The sequence below is a fragment of the Barbus barbus genome (assembly GCF_936440315.1).
Source record: "Barbus barbus genome assembly, chromosome: 7".
Lineage (NCBI taxonomy): Eukaryota > Metazoa > Chordata > Actinopteri > Cypriniformes > Cyprinidae > Barbus > Barbus barbus.
In genome coordinates this window covers 19,475,216-19,487,099 of record NC_136735.1, presented here as the reverse complement: position 1 = coordinate 19,487,099, position 11,884 = coordinate 19,475,216, and positions in this window count along the sequence as shown.

Below are 11,884 nucleotides of genomic sequence, written 5' to 3'. Positions count from 1 at the left end.
TGTACAAAATAAGCTTGGTATCTTATTAAAACAGAAGGGAGAGAGGATTGTGCATACATGCAGTAAAATACTGCAAGAAAATGGCTAAATGTATAAGATAAATGTATCCATCAATAAGAATAATTGCTTCACATGTGCTTGGCTTTGAGGAGCAATATTATTGCACAGCTTTATGCTTGTTCATATGCATTGTTTATGACCTTTCTCTTGACCTCTTCCACTTTAATTACATTTCATTCTCCTTCACCTTCAACCAAAATGTCAATATACGCTGTCTCCAGGGCAACAAGGAAGTTATTCATCATTCAAAGGTTTCATTGGCATTAACATTATTTATTTGTTTTTATTGTCCTGTCAGCGAGTAAAACCTCCACAATGTTAGTAAAGATTGCTAATGTCACACGACTACAGCCTCGTTTAAATTGTATTGCCTCTCCAGACCCATATTGCTGTCTCTGACTCTCTCTAGAATGGAAAGGGAAACACACATGCACATTGACACTCACACACACACAAGCTACCATTAAATTGGCAACATCCATAACCACTTTGTCAGAGGCTGCAGGCAGGCCGTGCAGAATAGCAGGCTCATAAAAGAGCCATGTTTCACTGGAGCGTGGAGTCATGAAGCCAAACGGCTGCTGCCACCACATGTGTCACAATAACTATCCAATCAATGAAGCCACTGTCTGCTGATCCTAGGGAAAGGATTGATTAGACTTTCCCCAGAGATGGGACTTGTAGCTAGCAATCAGGTTTCACGGTGGACTTTCTCTCTCTGGGTGTGTGAAGAGTCTGGCAAGGTGGTCATGGGGTGGGTTTATTTTGGGATAAATGGCCACTCACAGTGTTTGTGTGTGAAAACCGCAAAGCAAAACACAGATATTACAAATGCCTTAGAATATTTTTTTGGAGAGAAAGCTGGGAACTTGTCTCTTTCTGGAGGCTTTATTTAACAGACCTCTATAAAGTATGAATATACACCTCTCTGCCCACTGACAGTGTTTACTGCCCTTGAAACTGTGACTGTACTTGAAAATTTACATGGAGTCTCTCTCTACCCTGTTATATGTATGATTATGGAAAATACTGTTAGCACAATCTGTCATCCTCACAGATATGAGTTAAGCCAGAAAGTCCCTCAAACATTTGCCCAAAGGACAATCACTTTTCCATCACTCTCCCTCTCTATTTCTGAATAAGCTCCAGGGCGCAGGCAGTCTCTGTGTTATTGCTTTGGTGCTCTTTGTCAAAGACAGATTCTGTTAGAGGCAGAGAGATGAGATACTTTCCTTAATTCATTTAATTTCCTTACAAAGTGCCCCATGAGACTGCATCCTTTACAGTTTTTGCGGAGTAAGAGATCTGAGATCTAAATAAAAATGTAGGAATTTTTTGGGCTTTTCACACTGCGCTTAACCCTGGGTTATCATCTTTTTAAACCTTGGGTAAAGCAATGTTTCACACTTGTAATTTTACAACTGCTTTTAACCTTTTGTTGGACCAGCACTGAGATGCTGAAGATGCAGTGTGAAGCAATTGTTTAGCAACAACCAATCATAAACTGAACAGCTTGCCTAATTAAATATTCATTTGTTTTGTACAGTCACAGAGACTTTCACATGTTTCAGAGGGAATGTCAAACGAAATGTCAAACAGTGACAGAAAAACTGTCAAATGATGTGAAAAATAGACTGTTTTATTCTTAAATTTATGGTCTGTAAATTCTATTCAGGTTGTTATTTTAAGAAGTCTTGTGTTGTGTTCATCCAATAATTGCCACTACAAATAAACCCATGGTTTACAAATGTGCAGTGTGAAACCTTGAAACCAGAATACCCAGGATTTATTCCTAATCCAGGCTTTAAGGCCTCAAACATGAAATAATGCAGGGTTTAGAATAACCTGGGATTAGATGGATAGTTCACCCATAAATTAATTCTGTGTGACACAAACATACCTACATTTTTGCAAAATATACATATACTATTCAAAACGTTTGTTCATTATCATACATATTAAGATTACGGGCAGACACTTTTAAAAACACTTTTACCACAGTGTCCATTTTAATGTTTGCAACACATAACCAGCTCCATACATATGGCCTTTCTGGTGTAGTAAACTTGCTCAGTAACTCACCTGGTATTGCATTGCATTTGTGATGTGAAGCACTTAAGTACGAGTCCTGTGTAACACTTGTAGACGCAAACTAAAATAGCATGGTTGCTTTAGTTTCAGTTTGTTTTCATACTTTGTTTTCAAACATAATATAGTGTTAACTTTAGTCTCCGATCACCGGACATGTAATTTCCAAACTGCAGCGACACAAACAACAACCAACATAATAAAACATTGTTATAATCATGTTCATCTGTCTCAAATAGAAAAATATGCTTTTAGCATCACTTGCCTAGAAATGTTTTTCCAACGTTTTTTCCAAGATCCTGGCTGCCAAATTATTCAAAAATATCTTCTTTGAAATTTAATTTTTGGGTTCCATGGAAGAAAGAAACACTTTGATGTTTGAAATGATGATGACATGATGACATTTTTGGCTGAACTATTTACTCTTTTAAGTTTGATAAGACCCTCTGAGAGAAAATTCAGTTTCACAGTGAACCATCTTCTGTCACGAAAGTGTTTGTCATTTTTTCTAATCATCAAATGCATTTACACTTGAATGCTTTATGGATGTCAATATAATGTTGATTAAGCAGACTGTGTTGAACCATTTTGCTGACACTATTTCATTTAGAGTCAAGGTCTTAATGCAGCTCTTAGCTGACAGAGTGGGTGTGTGGCTTCTGTTGCAGCTTCGGTTGCTCTTCTGTGTTGAGGTAGTGAGAAGGGCAACGTGCCATCTCTGCTCAGCACTGATGCATATGCTTCTGCCAGAGACAATCTGCGCACATACGAAACAAAATACATCCTGTCATAAACCTCTTCTGCCTCTCTCTTTCTCTGACAGAAAAGACCTGCTGTGTGGCGCTGTGGCATGGTGCTGACTTTAGAAAATGATACGGTGTGACAGAGAACAGAGGTATCCATATATATATATATATATATATATATATATACACATCTAGTGGATTCTAGCTTTTGTCCACAAACACTATACTTTGTAGTACAGAATTGCAGGCTGTGTCAGATACTCTCAGGTATTTACATGTATGCTTTTAGCAGATGCTTTTATCTAAAGCAACTAAGAGGAACAAAGAAATCTGGCAAAAACCCAACAATAGTCATATTATAACATACATTCATTGATCGGTGTTTGCTATAAATGAACTAAAATCATCACAAAGGGTAACAATCATATTCTTAGACAAGAAAAGAGTTCTTTTCCCAGACAATTTTCTTTATAGACTGGGCATGCATTGCTTTTGTATCTACTTAGTTACATACTTTGACTTGAATATGATTCTGGTGTATGCATATCATTGTTTATTATTGTATATGGTCTGGGAATATTATTAACAACTTATGTCTGTTGCATATTACAATGTAATACATACATATTTTTGAGGTTTACATGTTTAGCTACTTTTGAGGTATGCAAAATCATGTTTATTAGATTTTAAATTGTTAAGACATTTTTAACTGAGACAACTCAATGTCTCATGAGCTATGAAAGATGAATCATGGTAAGTTTCTCCTCCAATTTTCATCTGTACCTCATCCTCATGCCGCTGATGCTTCTGCATCTCGGCAAGGACGCTACTTCTGAAAGTCGTACATTTTATGATGAAGCAACAACTAAGCTTAATCTTTCTTTTGCTGTAAAATGAACCAGAGTAATTATTTCAGCCACCCTGAATTCAAATAATAGAAAAATGTCATACAAAGGCAGTTTAGATGTGTAGAGTTCATCCTCAGAGTTCATGGTGACAATAAATTATGAGATGAAGTTGATGTGTAGAAAATGAAAGCACAGAAGCTGAAATTAGACCAGGATTTGTGATGTAGATGTTGTGTCTGATTGAATATTCCCCCCTTGGATGCTCTTTGTGTCTGGCACGTGAACTAGGGGGCGACGTTTCAATATATAGCTACCAAAGCCTGCAGCAATAACTATATCTAGGTTGAAAGCACCCTCCTCCACACCCTCACACAGCACACACACACACACACACACACACATACACACACACACACACACACACACACACACACACATACACACACACACACACACACACACACACATACACACACACATACACACACACACACACACACACACACACACACTCACACACACACACACACACACACACAAACACACACACACACACACACACACACAAACACACACATTTTTAACATCTGAGAAATCCTTCTCACACTCAGACATTGAGCTTTATTGAACAACTTAAATATCACATTTGCTATCATCCACCAAACAGACACTGCCTGAGGCACTGAGATTGTTATTGGCAGGATGGTGCATCTCTGAATCTGTTTAGTGTGTGTAAGGTTGTCTTGCTTTCTCAGTGTAATGAGATCTGGGCAGGAATTGGACCCTCAGCTTGATGCAGAGTTATATCCATCACCAAAACTGGGTTACACACTTCTATTTCAGCTCTGCAACGTCCCATCTGGGGGAAAACCCCATCTAACATGATCCTGCCAATGATTTTACATGCTTGCAACGCATGATTGCTCTCTATCCGGAGCATTTTACCATGACTTCTTATTTATTCATTTATTTTTTTAGTTAGTTAGTATTTAGTTTTAATTAGTTAATATATTAGTATTTTATTTTTATTAAAGCTTTATCTGCCTAACATTGGTTTTTGGCAGGTCATTTCAGGTTCAGCTGCTGATTCTCCAGTATATCCCCAGTGGACCTGCAGAAGATCTCCTGGGTGTAGATTCACCATGCCTTTTGTTTAGGGATCCAATGCATGATCCAGATGTTTCAGTAACTACAGGGGTGAACATAAATCATTCGGGACAGTGTGTAAGTGTGCATATGTTTGTGTGTGTGAACACGCTTGCAGCGCTTCTGCTTGAGGATTTAAAACTTTGGTTTGGATGCACCTTTTTAGGGTTCATTAGGTAAAACTATTTATGTGGTGGGGTAATGTCTAGTTATTGTCTAGTTAAAAAAAAAAATTTTTTTAAATAATAATTAAAGTGGAATTAAAAATTGTCATTATTTTCTCCTTGACTTTCTGTCCTGTGAAGGAACAATTGAAATTTGTTTTTCCATGCAAAATCACTTTTTCCATGCAATTACAATGACTGAGGCTTTCAAGCTTTAAAAAGGTATCATAAAATTGTTTTTTTGAAGCCACATTGGCCTAATAGTTTTGTGTATAAGAATCAGGAACAGACCAATTTAAAGGAATAGCACTCTCAAAAATGAAAATTCTGTCATCATTTAATTTTGTTCATCTTCAGAATGCACATACAGTGCACAGAGCACATCAAATATGATAAATGGAAGCTCAAACATGCTTGTTTGCTGTGCAGGAATCAATGAGTTTCATTCTCATGCATCAAGCAAGTACGTATATGAGCTTCCTTTTAACATATGTGATGTGCTCTATGTATGTGCACTGATCATGTTTATATGTGATTCTAAAACCTAAATTAAAATCTCTTTATCATAGTGGGGACTTGGATTACAGTTTTTCTCAATTGCTAAAACACTATAACCATGCTTTTGAACTAAAATGTCAAAACCATAACGCCATTTTTAAAAAAAACACACCCATTCCCCTAAACTATAAACAGTATTCCCCTGCTTTAACACATGAGTCAGATCTGGGGAACTGTTAACTGCAAAACTCTACACACAAATCCCTACATTTATCAGTGCTTACACCATATGGTCATTTAGAAAGCACTAGCATTTAATATTGTTCGCTCAAGTCGGAAAAGTTTGAGCTCAATTAGCACACAATTACCCAAGTGGAAACACTAGGAGTCAAAATTTAATCACACACCAATCAGAACCTTCGATGTATAAAGGACCAAAGTCAGCTTAAATTTTTTCTCAGTGGCTTTGGTGCATTTCTCGAATCAGAGATGAAATTCTCAAAACTACTTGTTCAACCTCCACATCATCTAGTCACTTGTGCTCATCATAAAAAGTTTGAACAAGTTGCGATTGCTTTGGTACATTCATGCAACTGATTGTGTACATTTGTCTGCGGTTTCCTACATTATCAGCTGCTATTGTCATGTTGCTCAAAATGTACAGTATTATATAGTTCTCTGTGCTATAGTCTTCAAACCTCAAAACATCAAGTCATTAGTTCATTGTATAAGTCATATGGTAAATGCAAAATGGTTGATTTAATTGTCATAAACTGTCAAGCATATTTTCTACACATTTCTATTAGACTTTTTATACATTTGCCATGAATTGTTCAAGTGAATCTTGAATTTCACTAATGAAGAGAATATAGATCAACCAATTATAAACCAGTTCTATGAAATAGCTCAAAGGTGCATCTCATGAACCTTTAATTGGAAAGGATAAATAGACAGAGGACAACACAAGAGTTACAAATTCTGACAATGGATGAACATCCAGAAAACGATCAGGGTCAACAGCCGAGAGGAAGAAGAGGAGTAAGGATACATGGTGGAAGGGTACAGAGGCACAACAGAGGAAGTGTTACGGGGCTGACGAAACGTGAGACATGCGGATCCATATGCAAAGCTTTATTATACAACATGGTCATACAGGCAGGGTCAGGAGACAGCAAACAGGTATGGCAAGGGCAAGACAAAGCAATCCGTGGAACAAGCGTGGGTCGACGATTGGCGAACAGTATCCAAAGGGGCAAGGCAGGAAGTGGGAAGACCGGGGACTGAGGCAGAACCGGCAGAGCAGGACACCCAGGCGGAACCGGAGACCAGGACAGAGCAAGAGCCCACCAGGGCGGAGCAGACGGACCAGGAGCCCATCAGGGCGGAGTAGATGACTACCAGACCGGAGTAGAAGACCACCACGGCAGAGCAGACGACCACCAGACCCGAGCAGAAGACCCCCACGGTGGAGCATACGACCACCAGACCCGAACAGAAGACCACCACGGCAGGGCAGACGACCACCAGACCCGAGCAAGAGCCCACCAGGGCGGAGTAGACGGATCAGGAGCCCACCAGACCGGAGTAGAAGACCACCACGGCTGAGCAGACGACCACCAGACCCGAGCAGAAGACCACCATGGCGGGGCAGACGACCACCAGACCCGAGCAGAAGACCACCACGGCAGGGCAGAGGACCACCAGACCTGAGCAGAAAACCCTCGCCAGGAAGCAGACTGGGCAGGAAACCATGGCAGAGTCTGAGATCTGGGGGAAACAGAGACAGACAACACAGGGAGAGCAGAGACAATAAAGGGAGAGCATTCATGATCTCAGGGGGCGCGGCAGGGCAGGACGAGGATTCATAGACTGCGTTTTTAGCCGTGACAGGACAGGGCGTGAGCTCACAGACGGCCTCTTTAGCCATGACAGGACAGGGCGAAAGCTCACAGACGGCCTCTTTAGCCGTGACAGGACAGGGCGTGAGCTCAGGAACGGCCTCCATGGCCGTGACAGGGCAGACAGTGAGTTCAGGAACAGCCTCCATGGCCGTGACAGGGTAAACAGGGAGTTCGGGAACGGCCTCCATGACCGTGACAGGGCAGACCATGAGGTCAGGAACGGCCTCCGTGGCCGTGACAAGGCAGACCGTGAGTTCAGGAACAGCCTCCGTGGCCGTAACAGGGCAGACAGTGAGTTCAAGAATGGCCTCCGTGGCCGTGACGGGGCAGACCGTGAGGTCAGGAACGGCCTCCATGGCCGTGACGGAGCAGACCGTGAGGTCAGGAATGGCCTCCGTGGCCGTGACAGGGCAGATAGCGAGTTCATGAGTGGGCGCCACCACCTCGGGAGGTTCTGCAGCGGAAGCGGCCACCTCTGGTGGTTCTGCAGTGGACGCCGCCTCCTCTGGAGGTTCTGGGGCAGACTCGTGGACTGAAGAGGCCTCAGGAGCAGACTCGTGGACAGGAGAGGCCTCAGGAGCACAGTGTGCAGCCCACACACTCAAAATGGCGACCGCCATAACGGGAAGCACTGAGGTCAGGGGAACAGTCTCTGTAACAGCCAGGGTTGAGGCCCTGGGAATGCCAGCTACTCGCACCGACATCAGTGGTGGGTCCATCATACTGGATATCAGAACTCGAAGGACTGACCTTGAATCTGTGGTAACAGCCTCTGGCAGTTCGGCGGAGGCGTGAAGTGACTCTGGCTTGAGCACTGAGACGTGGGCAGACTCTGGCTTGACAGCGACGACGTGAGCAGACTCTGGCTTGACAGCGGAGACGTGAGCAGACTCTGGCTTGACAGCGGAGACGTGAGCAGACTCTGGCTTGACAGCGGAGACGTGAGCAGACTCTGGCTTGACAGCGGAGACGTGAGCAGACTCTGGCTTGACAGCGGAGACGTGAAGGGGTGTTGTTGTTACCGCCATTTTGCAAGTGAGTGCGGTGTTGCGTTCCTCCGAAACACCCACAGTGAACGGAGAGCCCACACACAGCAAAGCATAATCCATATACTGAGCGAGTGATGCACGGGGACCCTCACGGATTAAACGTGATTTGAGTGGTTGGTTAATGCCCTCGCAAAAGAAGTCAATAAGTACATAGTCCGGCAGATCAGAAAAATGGGTGAGGTCTAAATACTCTTGTATATACTCCTCGAGCGGTCGCGAGCCCTGCTCGAGGGTTAATAATATACGTGCCATGTCCATACCTGGCCAATGTCCACTGGAAAAGCCGCTGGATCCTGGGGTGGCCGAGTATTCTGTTATGGGGCTGACGAGACGTGAGACATGCGGATCCATATGCAAAGCTTTATTATACAACATGGTCATACAGGCAGGGTCAGGAGACAGCAAACAGGTATGGCAAGGGCAAGACAAAGCAATCCGTGGAACAAGCGTGGGTCGACGATTGGCGAACAGTATCCAAAGGGGCAAGGCAGAGAGATAATCCAGAACGAAAGCAATAATCCAAACGGGGAGCGAACACAGTCCAAACAAGGGGTAAATCCAGTAAACACAGGCACGGTCAGACACGGCAGGAAAACAAGGCAAGACTAAGACTAGGACAATGACTATGGCTCTGTAAAGCTGCTATCGCTTGGTGAGTGATAAATGCTAACAATACTCGGCCTTGAGCAAGAGCAAGTCCCAGATTTAAATAGTGAGTGATTGTGAAATGATAATCAGGTGTGAGTGATGTGTGAATGGTGACAGCTGTGATCTGTGCAATGGATTGTGGGAACTGTAGTCCAGTGTGCTGTGTAGTGTAAGAGTCAATGTGGTGAGTGAGTGACATCTGGTGGCGAGTTAACGGAAGAGCATGGCCAGGATTCGTGACAGGAAGAGGCCGAGGGCAGAGGCACATATCATATGAAATAATGGCCACTATTTTGGACCATGTTGCCAATCACGGCCTTACAATGGATGAAGGGTGCAGCTAAATATTGCGAGATCAACCATATCCTCAATAATTCAAACATTTTGAAACAGTCTCTTTCAATCAATATCCCACATACAGTAATGTGTAAATTTGTACTTTTGAACTGGATATATGGCTGTAACAAAGTTCGTAGATTCGGGAAGAAGGAGGCGGGAACCGGCAAACATTTAAGAATTTAATAATCAAAATAAACAAACGTAAAAGTACAGCGGCAGCCCCTCACGGACGACTGCCGCACACAAAACACAAAATAAAATCCAGGCCTGGTCCTCTCTCGTCTTCCACTGTCGTCACTCCTCCTTTTATCCTTCCGGAGCTCCTCCGTGGGACTCGAGACCGGTGAGTGTCGCAGGTGTCGCTCATTATCATTAACTCCACCGGCCTCGCTCCGTTCCCACGGCTCTCGGCCCCGCCCCACTCACCACATACCCCCATCGCCCCTCGCAGGCCGGGGGGTACACTCGAGACTGCGCTCTACTCTCCCCCCCCCCCCCCCCCTCCTTCCTGGGGAGGACCCGTCAGGGCGGCCGCGGCGTACGGACAGACGAGGCGAGAGAAAAGGAGACGGAAGGATGAGGAGTGACAGAGACGAGAGAGGAAAAAAAAAAATAATTCGGTCCGGTTCCCGGACACACTGCTGGTTGGTCCTCAACCAGCTGAGAGGCTCTCACTCGCGGTGCCATGCGATGGTACTGGACCTCTTTGGTGGACGGCTCGACGCTCCGCCTCCTGGCGGACGGCGATGGCTCCTCCGGTCGAGGGCAGCCGGCAGCGAGTCCCCCATTCCCTGCTCCTCCCCATCATGGCGGATGGCAGCAGGCTACGGCCACTCGGCGAATGGCGCCGACTCCTCCGCTCCCTCTCGGACGGCAGCCCCCCTCCTCGACCCAGGAGCACGGCAGCGAGTCTTCCGTCCCACCTGATGTTCCATCGCTCCAGCACCACCGTCGCCTCGGGCAGCCAGCGGCCGTCCCCGCTACTCCCTGCTGCCCGATCTCCTCAGCACCGCGATCCCCCTCAGCAGCGAGGGCTCTCTGACAGCGTGTCCCTCCTTCCTCCCGGGTTTCGGCACCAATGTAACAAAGTTCGTAGATTCGGGAAGAAGGAGGCGGGAACCGGCAAACATTTAAGAATTTAATAATCAAAATAAACAAACGTAAAAGTACAGCGGCAGCCCCTCACGGACGACTGCCGCACACAAAACACAAAATAAAATCCAGGCCTGGTCCTCTCTCGTCTTCCACTGTCGTCACTCCTCCTTTTATCCTTCCGGAGCTCCTCCGTGGGACTCGAGACCGGTGAGTGTCGCAGGTGTCGCTCATTATCATTAACTCCACCGGCCTCGCTCCGTTCCCACGGCTCTCGGCCCCGCCCCACTCACCACAATGGCATACGTAAGAGGCGCAGCCTTCTGCATTTCAATACAGTAACTGTCATCCAAACTGTTGCCATAGTTTACATCAGGTAATACTAAGAGAGTGCTACATGACTAAACATTTTAACTATCTTGTTTGTGAACAACGACACAAGGAGGACACTTTTCATTCTGATGGCACGGATATGTTCATTGACAAATACTTACTTTTGAGAGATGAACTAAATATTTTGAATAAGTTACAGGCTTTTTGTAGGAAATCCATTGTGTGGTGCTGTTTATTCTAACTGTTTTGAGAAATGCACATACTTCTTTGCAAATATTACAGTACGGATGAGTCGAGAAATGCACCAAAGCGACTGAGAAAAACTGTACTGGTTTGAAACAATGGATCCAGAGAGACGTGAAGGAAGAGGTCAAGGACACCACAGAGGAGGAGGAGGAGGGAGTAGAGAAAGAAATGAAGGAAGAGTAGGAGGTGGAGAAGGAGTACAGAGAAGAAGAGGAGAAGGAGAAAGAGGAAGATGTGGAGGATAAAGAGAAACAGGAGGAGAAGAAAGAGGTAGAGGAGAAGAAGGAGGAGGAGGACGACAACATGGAAGAGAACGATAAATGGGAAGGGCAAGGGCAAGAAGATAAGCAGTCTCAGATATTTTAGTTTTAGATGCGAGAATTAGCGTATGGTTTTGCAGATTCGGTGTGTGGTTTGGTGTTTGAGTGTCAGGTTTCAGAAATTGTGAGACAATTAAAGATTTTGCGTGTAAGCAGTTGAAAAAAACTGTAAGTTGGATCTTTTCAATAAATCAGCTGATTCCGTTCAAAATAACTGAATGTCGGTCTGATGACTGATCTGGTTCTGGAGTTCAACTCATTGAAAACTCAATTATCTGACCGCAGTGGTCAGCCCAGTGGTGGCAAAGGTTATCAGTGAATAATGACTGGAATCTGGCTCTGTTTCATTCACAAAGGTTTTATGTGACTTCACAAGACATAGAATATAGCATGTTAACTATATGTC